The following is a 12370-nucleotide window of genomic DNA, read 5'->3' on the forward strand; positions in this document are numbered from 1 at the left end:
CGGATAATAAGAATGCCATGGTCAACAGTGTCAAATGCTGCACTCAAATCAAAAAGCACAAAAATTTCAGATTAGTTGTATGTCTCTTCTGTTTCTACAGACGTTTCCTACTACAATGCAAACTTAGCATATTTCAATTGGGCTTTCATTTACAAAATTATCTCTGTGCTTGCAGGAGAGACTTTATCATGACACTGGTTTGTCTGTTTCAGGTAAACCTAATCTTTAAAGGGGTTTGACTGTAGTTTAACTACTTAGTAATGAATTGCAGTTTCAAAGCAGCTTCCTCAACACTGTTCTGTAATACCTTTACCTAAAGTGATAGTTACATATTAACAATAATACAGTGTGATCATGCTAATGTTGGCTATATACAGTAGTTGAACTATAATCAATGGACATGTAATTGACGAAAATAAACAAAATTGGGCAATAATTGTCTTGTGAGGCAATACATCATCAATTTGTTGTATGACGCAACATAATCGACATAACAACAACAATAACAACTCCACACCCCCTACCTTTCGGCACACCCATTACTCCAACCTGCAGATACCCACACTTGCAAACTGTGGTTCCTTATTGTATGATAAGATAATTTATACTTCGCTAAAAAACCTTTTTTTTGTAATGCTGGACCCTGTTCACAGAGGATTTAGAAATATTGTAAAGTGCATTATGTGAGAGGTCACAGTATCATGCAGGGAGGCGTGTGAGGAGTAGCTTTAATCATGTTCAGGTCCGTTGCTTTAACAGTGGCTAGTAATTTGTATATACACCTGTAATAAAAATGTGATGAAATGCTGCAGCTGTAGGTCTTCTTGAAATGTTAGGTTTTCCTTTCCAGATCTGTCTATGGAAAAGGCATAAGGATAGCAGGCCAACACACACACACACACACACACACACACACACACACACACACACACACACACACTGAGAGTGATCAGAATACACAGAAATGCACATGTGCCAATGCTCATGCCGTAGCATATATCCTCTAAAAATATATACATACATTCACACAATCCACTCTCTTACACACACACACACACACACACACACACACACACACACACACAGAGAAGGACGGATGATTATTTTAGCATATCGGTTCCTAACTTTCCTGCGGGACTCCTGAAACAGATATCATAGGCAGCCGGAGTGTGTGAGACTGAGTTGTCAAAGTCAATCTCTCAGCACTGCAGTTTTACTCAAATTCTTCATTCACATTTCATAACTGCCACCTCAAATATTGTAGCGGATTTAAAAGGCTTGTTACATTACATTACAGTCAGTATATCTAACATCTTTTTTTCATGAAGTATTGCAACACATTCTCACACCCAAGGCGTCACTTTTTTTCACTTTCAACCATTTCAACCTTTCACTTAGCGTCCATATGTGACGCTTCGGTTATGGGTAGGTTTAGGCGTCATGTAACTGACGCTTTCGGAAGCGTCAATATTCGACGCACAAAGCACCCCCTAGCGTCAATATGAGACGCTTCGGTTGGGTAGGTTTAGGTCTGTGGTAGGGTTCTGCGTCTCATATGGACGCTAAAGGGTGCTTTGAGCGTCAGATATTGAAGCATGGTTGAAAGTGACAAAAAGTGACGCCTTGGGTATTCAGCCTTTTATTGGCCTTAGAAACTCATTTTAAATTGAATAAATGAATGATTGATAAATATAATTCAAATCCACAGAAAAAAAGCCTGTTTATAAGAAATGATCATTACCAAATTTATGTATCAGAGCCATTATTATTTAAGTATCATTGAGATTCTAGATGAATAAGTTATTTTTACATTTCTTTTTTAATTTTTAAGTTTTGGTAATTTTGTTTTGTTTTTGTCAATTTTATTAGTTTTTAATATGTCTATAAATATTGTTACATAAAATGTATTTTATATCTATTCATTAAAATTTTTATTTGTAAGTGTGTGTTGCTCAGCCTGTTAACCGGTCTTCTGGATTATTATTAAAACATTGTATTGGAAATGATCTTCTTTGTCTGCCTTCCTGCAACCCACTGTGACAACATCATGCTAAACTAAATGAAAATGAGAAATGCTGTCTTGGCAACTAGCCTTAAATAAAATAAGTAAAAAATGTTGTGTATATATATCAAAGGTTATTTTATTTCAAGTAAAAAAAAAAAAAAAAAAATATATATATATATATATATATATATATATATATATATATATATATATATATATATCAAGTAATATAAAAATATAATGTGTGTAGAAAATAATGTGATAGATATTGTGCGTTACTGCAAAAAAAAAAAGAAAGAAAAAAAGAAGCACTGCATATACAGTAGTGTCTTTCATCATGCTTTGTATGCAATTTTGTAATTTCATGTTTAGTTTAATTACTTATCAGTTATGGATTTATTTATTTAGTTTATTTCATTAGATCCATGCAACAATTATTGTCATTTATTGTCGATTTCACTGCATTACATAATTCAGCGTAAACTAATTGTCAACGCTCAGTGATGTTCACAAAATTTTTGCAAAAATCATTGACAAGCATTAGTTTGAGGTGAATGAAGGCATTGTAAAAACAGTTTTTACTATTCATAAATGTATGCTCATTATTTAATAGATTGATTTGATTTGATGTAATTTAGAGTCAAAATACATAAAAACGACCCCTGTGATAAAAATCACAATAACAACCCCTGAAGCAGAAATGTGTCTGATCATTTAATCACTTTCATTTAATCTGATAGTATACTTTAATATCATCAATATATCATTCTATATATAATTTATATCACCCAGACATAACCAGCTACTAACAAGCCACTGGTCGAGCACAATAAGCCACAGCCAGTCCACACGTTCACACCAAAGCACCAGGGGTCCATCTGGGCTTAACATGTGATTTCTTTAACAATGTTCCAGTGGCTATCACAACATCGCGCCCAGCTTGCTTAATATTACGGTTCTTATAACAGTGTAGCACCCTGTGCGTCAAATATTCCAGTTCTTCTGACAGTGTAGCACCCCAGCCATTTAACAGGTGGCCGACTCTCCAGCTATGACAGCATCACACCAGCACTCCATGGGCCAGTTGTCACCAGGCTGTAGATACTGTGTGGAAAGAGGAGCAAATGGCTGCTGAAAAAATGTTTGTACATGTTTGGTTGTTTATGTGCATGCCTGGACTTCATTGGTGAATTGGCCTTAAAATATCTAGAAAGGAATTTTTGCATATTTTAGTCGCATATGTCTCAAATAACACCCATCATTTTGAGGCTGTGGTGTTTTTGGGTGTCAACATACTGATTGGCCATATATTGTATATGTGTCATTCTAGTTTGTGTTTGTGTGTGTGTCAGATGTCGATTTCACTGAAACAGGAGCCATGTCCAATCTTCTGGTATTCGGCTGGTCCCCCTTTCTCTGTCTGTCTACACACCATAGCTCCCGTTACTAACAATGGGGGCACTGTTATGGGACACAGCCTAACACAGGCCAGACAGCAAACATACAGCTGTGTAAAGACACACAGGCCTGGATCAAAAAGCTAATCTCCTTCAGGAATGCCAACACTCGTGAGACGACACCAGCACATGAACCTTCTGATATAATAATATCAAATAATTTAATAATAAATAATAATAATAATAATAAAAAAAAAAACATTTAATAAGTTATGCCCCTTGACCAAGAGGACACTTGCCAACAGGACAGTCACTGAGAGTTGGCAGCAGAAAGTGAGCAAGGAGCCGTTCACGCACTGTTCAAACAGCTGGACGGCTCTTGACTGAATAGAACAGAGTGAAGAAGTTTTGAGATGCTTTGAACTGTTTTAAATTTGACAGCGCATTTTAAAAACGTTGCTCATGGTGCAAGACACAATGCAACAGCCAAAGATGTCTATGTTTGTAAAGACCAAACACTTAAAAACGACCAGAAACTTCACGCAAAAACGTGTTGGGCACACGGACAAACTCAATGGTAAAATGTACGGCTGTGGACTAGAAGCCAGTAAAAGGCTTATGTTTAATGATATAGAAATAAAACAATATAGTGAATTTTTGTAGTGCCTAGTGCCTACAATGCATACAGTATTCCAGGTGTTTTCAAAACTTGTTGATGCCATTTATAAATTTTTTTTTAAAAATGTGTTTATGTGTTTATGAAATTGTCAAGAAACGATTTTTTTTACAATTTGCAATTTTTTTGAAATATTATTACAATTTAACTGGTTTCTGTTATAATTTATTTTAAAATGTAATATATTCCTGTGATGGCAAAGCTGAATTTTCAGCAGTAATGACTTTAGTCTTCAGTGTCACATGATCCTTCACAAATCAAGCCACCACCGGTATTGATTTTGTTGTGCCTTTATGTTTTTTGACTCTCAAAGGCATTGACTTGCATTATGAATCACCAAGGACCACGGTTTCAGCTAAAAATCTTCTTTAGAAGAAAAAAAGACACCTACATCTTGGATGTCCTGAGGGTAAGCAAATTGACAGCAAATTTTCATTTGTGGGTGAACTGTCCCATAAAGTGCACATGTTAACTTTGACAGCCCTGAAACAAATTTTGTAAAATCTTTTTTTGTCTCTCAAAGTTTTCTCGCGACCCCAATTTATAAACATCTGGCCTATTTAATATCTGCCACAATAACGTAATATTTTAACTGAATGAAATTTTCATTTGGAGAATTTTCTCAGCAAATATTGATATATATCCAAATAATTTCATTAGAATGTCATGTGATTTTTTTATATCAATTGATAGCCCTATGGGTAAAATATAATACCTTGCTTTCACAACCTACAATGTTACCCCCCCCCCCCCCCCCCCCCCCCCCCCAAAAAAAATACAAAAATCTGCATTTGGTTTCACATCCACTTCAAAAACTCGCTAGCTCAGACATTTAAACCTGCCGAGGCCAGAAGTGACACCTTAGTCCAGGGTTTAATTTTGAGCAATAGCGGGTGTTAGAGAAACACATGATGTAGCCAGTTGTTTTGGGGGCAGTTGGGCCGCGATCATAAAGGCAGGTTTTATTAGCTGTTGCATGATTTGTTCCTGCAGACTGTGGAGTGAGCTGCTAAATCAATGCGTACAGCTGTTCTTCCCGCTCGGCCTCTCAGCTCGCACAGCAGGTGTACGGCCCACAACGGCTGTCACACACACCCGCTCACATAACAAATAATAACGGCCTCCACACACACGGACCATCCATCACTGTTATGGCCTGGCCCGAGAGACCGAAGCTCACATACACACGTTCAGCAAAGCGAAGAGCTGCACACCCTGCTGCACAAATTGTCTGAAATTGTCACAGACACACATTCAGCCAGGCACAGAGTGTGTTTGTGTGTGTAAATAGACACTATATTCACAAACAAACAGGTACAAACCTGCGCAAACCCACACATGCTCACATGGGGACAATCTATCATGGTTATGGCTTTGCTCCACTCCAGTGGTTGAAGCTGGCAGAGGAAAATGTTCCATGTACTTCAATGAGCAAGTCATTCCTCTCTCAGCTCTGCTCTCCTCGCTAGACACGACTGTGGCCTGGGACGTCTGAAAAAGAAGACCAAAAACTAATGTTAAATGCATTTATGAACATGTGAAAAAAAACTCCAATGAGATTGTAGCAGTGAAAAACAATTAGCCTTCCCAACAGCAAGGCTCCACATCTGGTGTAACTCAACCTGTGGGGGCTGGGGAACACGAAGAGAGGGATTCAGCAGGTGATGGTGGCAAGACTACATCAGACTGCCAGACAACTACACCTAGAACTGCTGGAGAGGAAATGAACAGGGAGAAGATGGGCAGAACTGAGATGAATATGTGAGACATACAACCACATTTTAATAATTTTGTAACTGAATCATTTCAAATAATTTAATAATAACAAACATTACACAGGTAGATCTTTACCTGCTAAGGCATTGCTGCCTGACGTACCTTCTCCGGCGCCTACATATTGGCAGGCTGTAGGGTCATCAGCCGGGTTCCAGCGCTCATTGACGAAAATTATATTGCCCCTTTAAATGTTAATTAGAAAAAAAAAAAACATTTAATAAATCATGCCCCTTGACCTACAGGACACTTGCCTTGCCAGACCACAGTCACAGAGCTGGCAGCAGAAAGTGAGTTGTCAGCTAGAATTAGACAAAAGGAAATATATACATTTCATTTTGCTGAATTCAGAGTCAGACCACCATCTAACAGTTTAACTTTGAAGACTTTTAATGGAATCCATGTCATCCAATTATTTATCCCTTTTTAAAAAAAAATGTATTTGTTATTTCTAATTGTATTACTACGGTGGCCGAGAGAGCTCAACGCGCTGCATCTGAAGAAAACACAAGCAAATAGAAAAAACACCCACAAATTATGAAAACATCTTCATCAGTTTTACAACACGTGCTCTAAATACTCACAACACAACCAAATACAGAAACGTGCTGCAAAAGTGTTCGTGCTGATCATTCACCTTACTTCAGATACCACAGAGCTCGCCAGAAAGCTTCCCTGTGACAAGATGGCCGCCGGTGATGCCGTTCGAGACTCCGCCTTAAGACATCTAGCCTTATATGGATATCTATGGTTTGGATCGCACTTGGCGAAGGGAGCAACGAAAGAAAACGTAATTTCCTCATTATTTTCACCTGGGATGTTCCCATGACAACGCAAAATAAAATATGTGTTATATATCTGTGTGTGACTGTCTAAAACTTGCCATCTCATCTTTGGACCCTGCATTACCTAACATTTCTTATGAAACTTATTTAAACATAGCATGACAAAATTTGTACAATGAAACTGATGTATAGAATAATATCTTACCCTCGTGTTCTTTTTCTCTATTTTTTATTATTATTATTTTTTTAGCTTTGATTGTTAACTCTTCTTTTCTCATTTGTATTCACATGACATTGAACATGTTAATACATTTTGTATATTGTATACAAAGTTATATGTCATAAACATGTCATCTCTGTATGTTTTGCACTTGCCGGGTTCATAACTTATTGGGGTCCCCTGGAAACATTTCCATTGTGGTCTGTTCTATTTGCAGCGCGTTTCTGTATTTGGTTGTGTTGTGAACTTTTGCAGCGTGTTTCTGTATTTGATTGTGTTGTGAGTATTTGGAGCACGTGTTGTAAAACTGATGACGATTTTTTCTTAATTTGCAGGTGTTTTTCTATTTGCATGTGTTTTCTTCAGTTGCAGCGCTTTGAGCTCTCTCGGCCACCGTATATTTCTCATTATTTAGTTTTTCATTTTCATTTTTTTTTTCTCCATTTGTTCAGTATTAAACACACTCATAGAACATTGCCAATGAAATACTTTTTTCACATTTTGTATACAACTCCTCCTTACATAGAAACTAAAATATGTATCATTATAAATTTAAAATGTATAAACATTGTTTATAACATACTATAATATTTAATATTGTTTAAAATTATTTTAAAATGTTATATTATTTATATTTTATTACTATTAGTTATTATCACAGAGTATAAGAATATTGCAAAAACATAAGTATTTTTTAAAGTTTTTTTCAATATATACATATTTAGAGATAGTATAGTTTTATGATGCATTACTCATTTTTTACACTATAAATAACTATTATAACATTTATTGACATTATTACTGTATATTATTTATATTGTTTTCTTTCTTAACTATTATTACACACGATTCTACTTTTCCAATATGCTATTACACAACGAACCATTATATGGCATGCCTATAAAACACAGAAAATTGAAACATAGGGAGAGCGAGGGACTGGCAAAGGATAAAGGAATTTTGGTTAATCATGTTCCCCAACTGGCAGACTGGGGATATAAATCTCTGTGGGGGGGCTCTGTGAGATCTTACTGTATGAAGTTCCCATGTGCACAAGGATATTCACAAATCAACTGAAGTTCCAACCACTAATGATCAATGAACCGGCACACATGAATTACAGAGCTGGCATTTTTATACACCCTGCCTCTATACACTTCCCGTCCTCTACTGTGTGTGCAAATATCTGTTGCATGATGCATCTACAGGTGTCTCTTTGTGGCAGAGGGATGCCAGTGAGTGCTAGACACAACTGCAGCTTCTTCAAACAGCTGGTCAACAGTTGCCCACTCTGGCACATAAAAGCAGCCCAGAGCAGGGCATTGTGGACACATGAATATGAGAGAGGCATCATCGCTTTCTGTTTCCCATAAATCAGTGCACATACAGTGCATTAGTTAACCCCAGGCCTGCCAAAACTGTACTGTATCTGTGAAAAGAAAAGAAATGCTTGCGGTGAGTATCATATTCCCTCTTCCACTTTGAATGATGATTATAAACGGTATCACACAGATAATGTGACCCATTCATAACTTAGACTGCTTGTACATGAGACTAAATGGAGGAGATCAGCATGTCACAAAAGAAAACAATCATAAGCCCTTGTACGTTTCGCTTTGCCAACATTCTTCCCTCTCAACAGGAACACCGCCTGGATACGGTGTGTAAAATTATAGAAATGGGATTTCTGCCCATTAGATTAATCTATTAAAAGTGTTAGCTACTAAAACTGCTCTAACACATTTCATGTTTGACATTTAATTTCCTTTCTAAAACAATTACACTACAATCTACCATTAGTTGCATAACACAGAATTTAAATAAATCTGTTCAAATGTGGCAGTGCTAAAATTATATTGAAATCTGAGGAGAAAAGGAAACCCTACTGAAATGAATGAAACAGCTGGGAGTTTAATTAGCTTTCAAAGGGTGTGTGTTCGAGAATACTGTACTTAAAGTATGATCTCGGAATAATGGCTGCATGTGAAATAAATTACCCTGCGTGAGCCTCATTTTATATTCTGACATTCGACATCAGTATTGGACTGGCCAAAAGTCATGATTTCTGCCATACTCATTGAGCATATTCTGAATGCTGGGTTCTCCAGAATCCCAGACTCCCATAAGTGATCTGGAGCCTTTCTGGTGTGAGGGGACTATCATCAGTAATATGTGTTCCCCATGCTCTCGGACAGGTCTGTGACCATCAGTAACCACCCTAGAGTTCTCCCGCTCACATTTAAGAGATCATTAGCAGCCCGCAGCGTAGAAGAATCTGCAGCCAGATATGTCATATCACGGCGCCTTACCATTCCACAGGGGTCTTTCTCTCTAAAACGTTCTTGTTCAGTCATTCTTTGTTCTTTTAAAGGTGAGGTGTATAGTTTTTACACCACTATAGCATGACCGTTTCCAAATACTGTAGGGTTTCCCAAATGATAAATCCAATGTTTATACTGAATGTTGGGCTTGTGCAAGATGTGCATCATTATGCAGTCAAAAGGCATCTTTCTCAGCCATTTTGCAATCAATAGATACACTGCAAATATTTACACTATTGTTCAAATGTTTGGGGTCAGTAAGGTTTTTTAATTAAATAAAGTAATACTTTTATTTAGCAAAGATGTATTAAATTGAAATGACAGTAAATGCATTTGAAATGCATATTTATATATAATATTATAATTTATATATAATGTTTGCCACGAAAATATTAAGCAGCTTTCAACATTGATAATAATAAAAAACGTTTCTTGAGCAGCAAATCATCATATTAGAATGATTTCTGAAGGATCATGTGACACTGAAGACTGGAGTAATTATGCTGAAAATTCAGCTTTGCCATTACAGAAATAAATTACATTTTAAGATATATTGAAAAAGAAAACAGTTATTTAAAATTGTAATAATATTTCACAAAATTACTGTACTTTTGATCAAATAAATACAGCCTTTAGACTTCTTTGAAAATATTTAAAAATCAGACCGAAAAGTGTAAAATGGTGATTTATTTTTTTTAAATTTTTTTTAAGTATTGAACATAGAATTTAACATATACAAACATCACCTTTAACTTTTTTCCCTGTTCCCTTTTTTCATTTACCTTTGCATTTTTCCCCAGTAATCTGTTTGAAGCATTATTAAGGGAGTGAAGGTGGATGGATGAAAGAGATTCACTTCACACCTGTATATGATTCTCTCCATTACCTAAAGCTGGGAAAAGCAGTGAGGTTACCGTCACGATCTTGGAGCAGTTTGTCTTCTCTTCCTGTACAAGATTAAAGAGAGCGACAGGCAGGCAAGAGAAGTGATCAAACGAGCAGTAACTCAGGACAGGGGAACCAACAGAGTGTGTGGGGGAGGTACAGGAGAGAGGTGGGACACCGAGAGAAACAAAACACTGACAGATCACTCAGGTGCAGATGCTGTGAACGTGATTTCACCAAGTATACAACATGTTCCTGGATCAACACCTTTGTTGGTACTGAAATATCTTTCCAACCAACCAGTCAGATTTAAGGGACAAGTTTACAGTTTCTGTCAGGTTTAGGGGTAGATAATAATAATAATAATAATAATAATTCATTACATTTATATAGCACTTTTCTCGGCACTCAAAGTGCTTAAAGGTGCTTCTACATCAGTGTTATTCCCTTATTTCCCTTTGATTTTAGGGAATATATATATATATATATATATATATATATATATATATATATATATATATATATATACTGTATATCATCTGTGATATCTGTGATAAACAAAATAATATATTTTTTTGTAAATTTGGAGTATGCAAATATCAGTGCTGGCTGTGTTAACTAAAACAATTAGAAATTTAAATAAATTACAAACTGAAATAAAGCTGAGATAAAATATAAATGTTAGATGAAAAACTTCAAATTAAAAACGTAAAAATTTGAAATGTTGGCAACTAACTGAAATAAATATAATTTTAAGTTGAAGTACTAAAATTACTAAAACTAAAACAGGAGTTTAAATTAAAGCTAAATAAAATTAATAAAATTAAATAAAAACTAATAAAATTACAAAAGAACCCAATGAAATTCCTAAAATTAAAATAAAAAGCTAATTTTAAATATGAATAAATACTGTATTAAATAATACAAAAATAACACTGGCTATTATGCACTTTAAGTATGCAAATATTGCCTGCACTATAATTTAAAATGAATTTTTAATTTAATTGAATCCATTATCACAGGTTTAAAGCGTGCCTTACTCAGGTTTAGACAAGTTTTCTTTATTTTGAAATGACTTAAATTTCCAGTAATTGAGAGGTGGATGCCTGGTCCACGTAGGATATGGTTGTGTGGACGGTCCAGGCTGGCTCTGGGGCCCCTGCCTCTGTCCATATGTCAGAAGAGGAAGCTGTCTGCCTGGGCAGAGCTAGCCGTATATCTCCCCTGCACCGAGGGAGCTGCTCCCTGCCTCTCATTTCCTCAGGGGACTACACAGTGATAAATGGAGGGAGGATACCATGCACACACAGCAGGGGTGGTGAACAGGTCAAAAAGACACACTTATAGACAGAAATCCCTGATACTTCTCATTCTCACACAGATACACACATTGCATCAGAACATCAAAAATGTCTTCTAGATGTTGCAATGCATTGCAATCCTTTTGATTTATTAGGCCTAGAACAATGTCTTTACATTCTGCTCTCACAATCACTCCAGCACACACACAAAGTATGCTACAGATGGACCCTGTTATCCATGGGTTTCATGTTCAGAATTGAGTACCACCGTACATTAGCGAATTGAGAATCGAAGCGTTACAGTATGGATATTGAGTGAAGGATTTCATGTACAGCTTTGGGGAGCAGTGACGGATAGAACAAGGAAAAGGGCGGGAGAAGGTGAGGGCCGACTAGTTAGAAACACATTTTTTGATTGCTCTCATGTGTGCGGGATTATGTACTGTTCTCATTTCACTGTGAGTGTGTTCAGTGCCAGTGTGTTTACATTGCCAATGCTGAACCGAGGATGTGCGCTCAGCCGGGTGTCTGTTTACGGATGCAGTTAGACACATCCTCGACCGGCAGCCTTGAGAGGCAGTAGCCCCCCGGCCCCGGGGCATGCTAAAGATATTATATTCGTTTATGACTAAACAACAGGAGGGTGAGTGCTGCAAGAGAAGCATGCGGCCAGAAACAGATGCACCGCAGGAGAGAGAGATATGTTTGGGTGATCAGAGCCGCTTGCAATGATCATGTTTGCTGGCCAGCTTTTCCATCCCATACTGCCAGTGAGACATCCGGAGTTCAAATGAGGCACCCAGTCGGTAATGTTACACAAATAGAGAAATCTCGCTGCAAACCATTGAGAAATACAGATACAGCCTGTAAAAGGCGGCCCGCCTGCTTGGACAACTGCCCAATGTGTCCATGCTGAATGAACTGCTTCAAGAAATAAATATGATTCGCTTCCTTATATAAACTACATTGATGTTGATAGAGAGGGAGCACAGGCTGAAAAGCATATA

At 36.8% G+C, this 12370-nt stretch overlaps 1 long non-coding RNA gene across 2 annotated transcripts; it reads right to left on the reverse strand.

Annotated features, from left to right (window-relative positions):
- Positions 1–2340: 2340 nt before the first annotated feature.
- LOC309502785 lies at positions 2341–6322 on the reverse strand. 2 transcript variants are annotated; one of them, XR_014207402.1, is made up of 4 exons: positions 5957–6322; positions 5701–5790; positions 5401–5569; positions 2341–3109 (listed from the first exon to the last, which is right to left on the reverse strand). It is a non-coding gene; the product is annotated as an uncharacterized lncRNA (long non-coding RNA). The 2 variants fall into 2 exon arrangements; XR_014207403.1 differs by having other exon boundaries at positions 5930–6322.
- Positions 6323–12370: the final 6048 nt, after the last annotated feature.

This window comes from Leuciscus leuciscus, assembly GCF_965113295.1.
Source record: "Leuciscus leuciscus genome assembly, chromosome: 7".
NCBI classification, from domain to species: domain Eukaryota; kingdom Metazoa; phylum Chordata; class Actinopteri; order Cypriniformes; family Leuciscidae; genus Leuciscus; species Leuciscus leuciscus.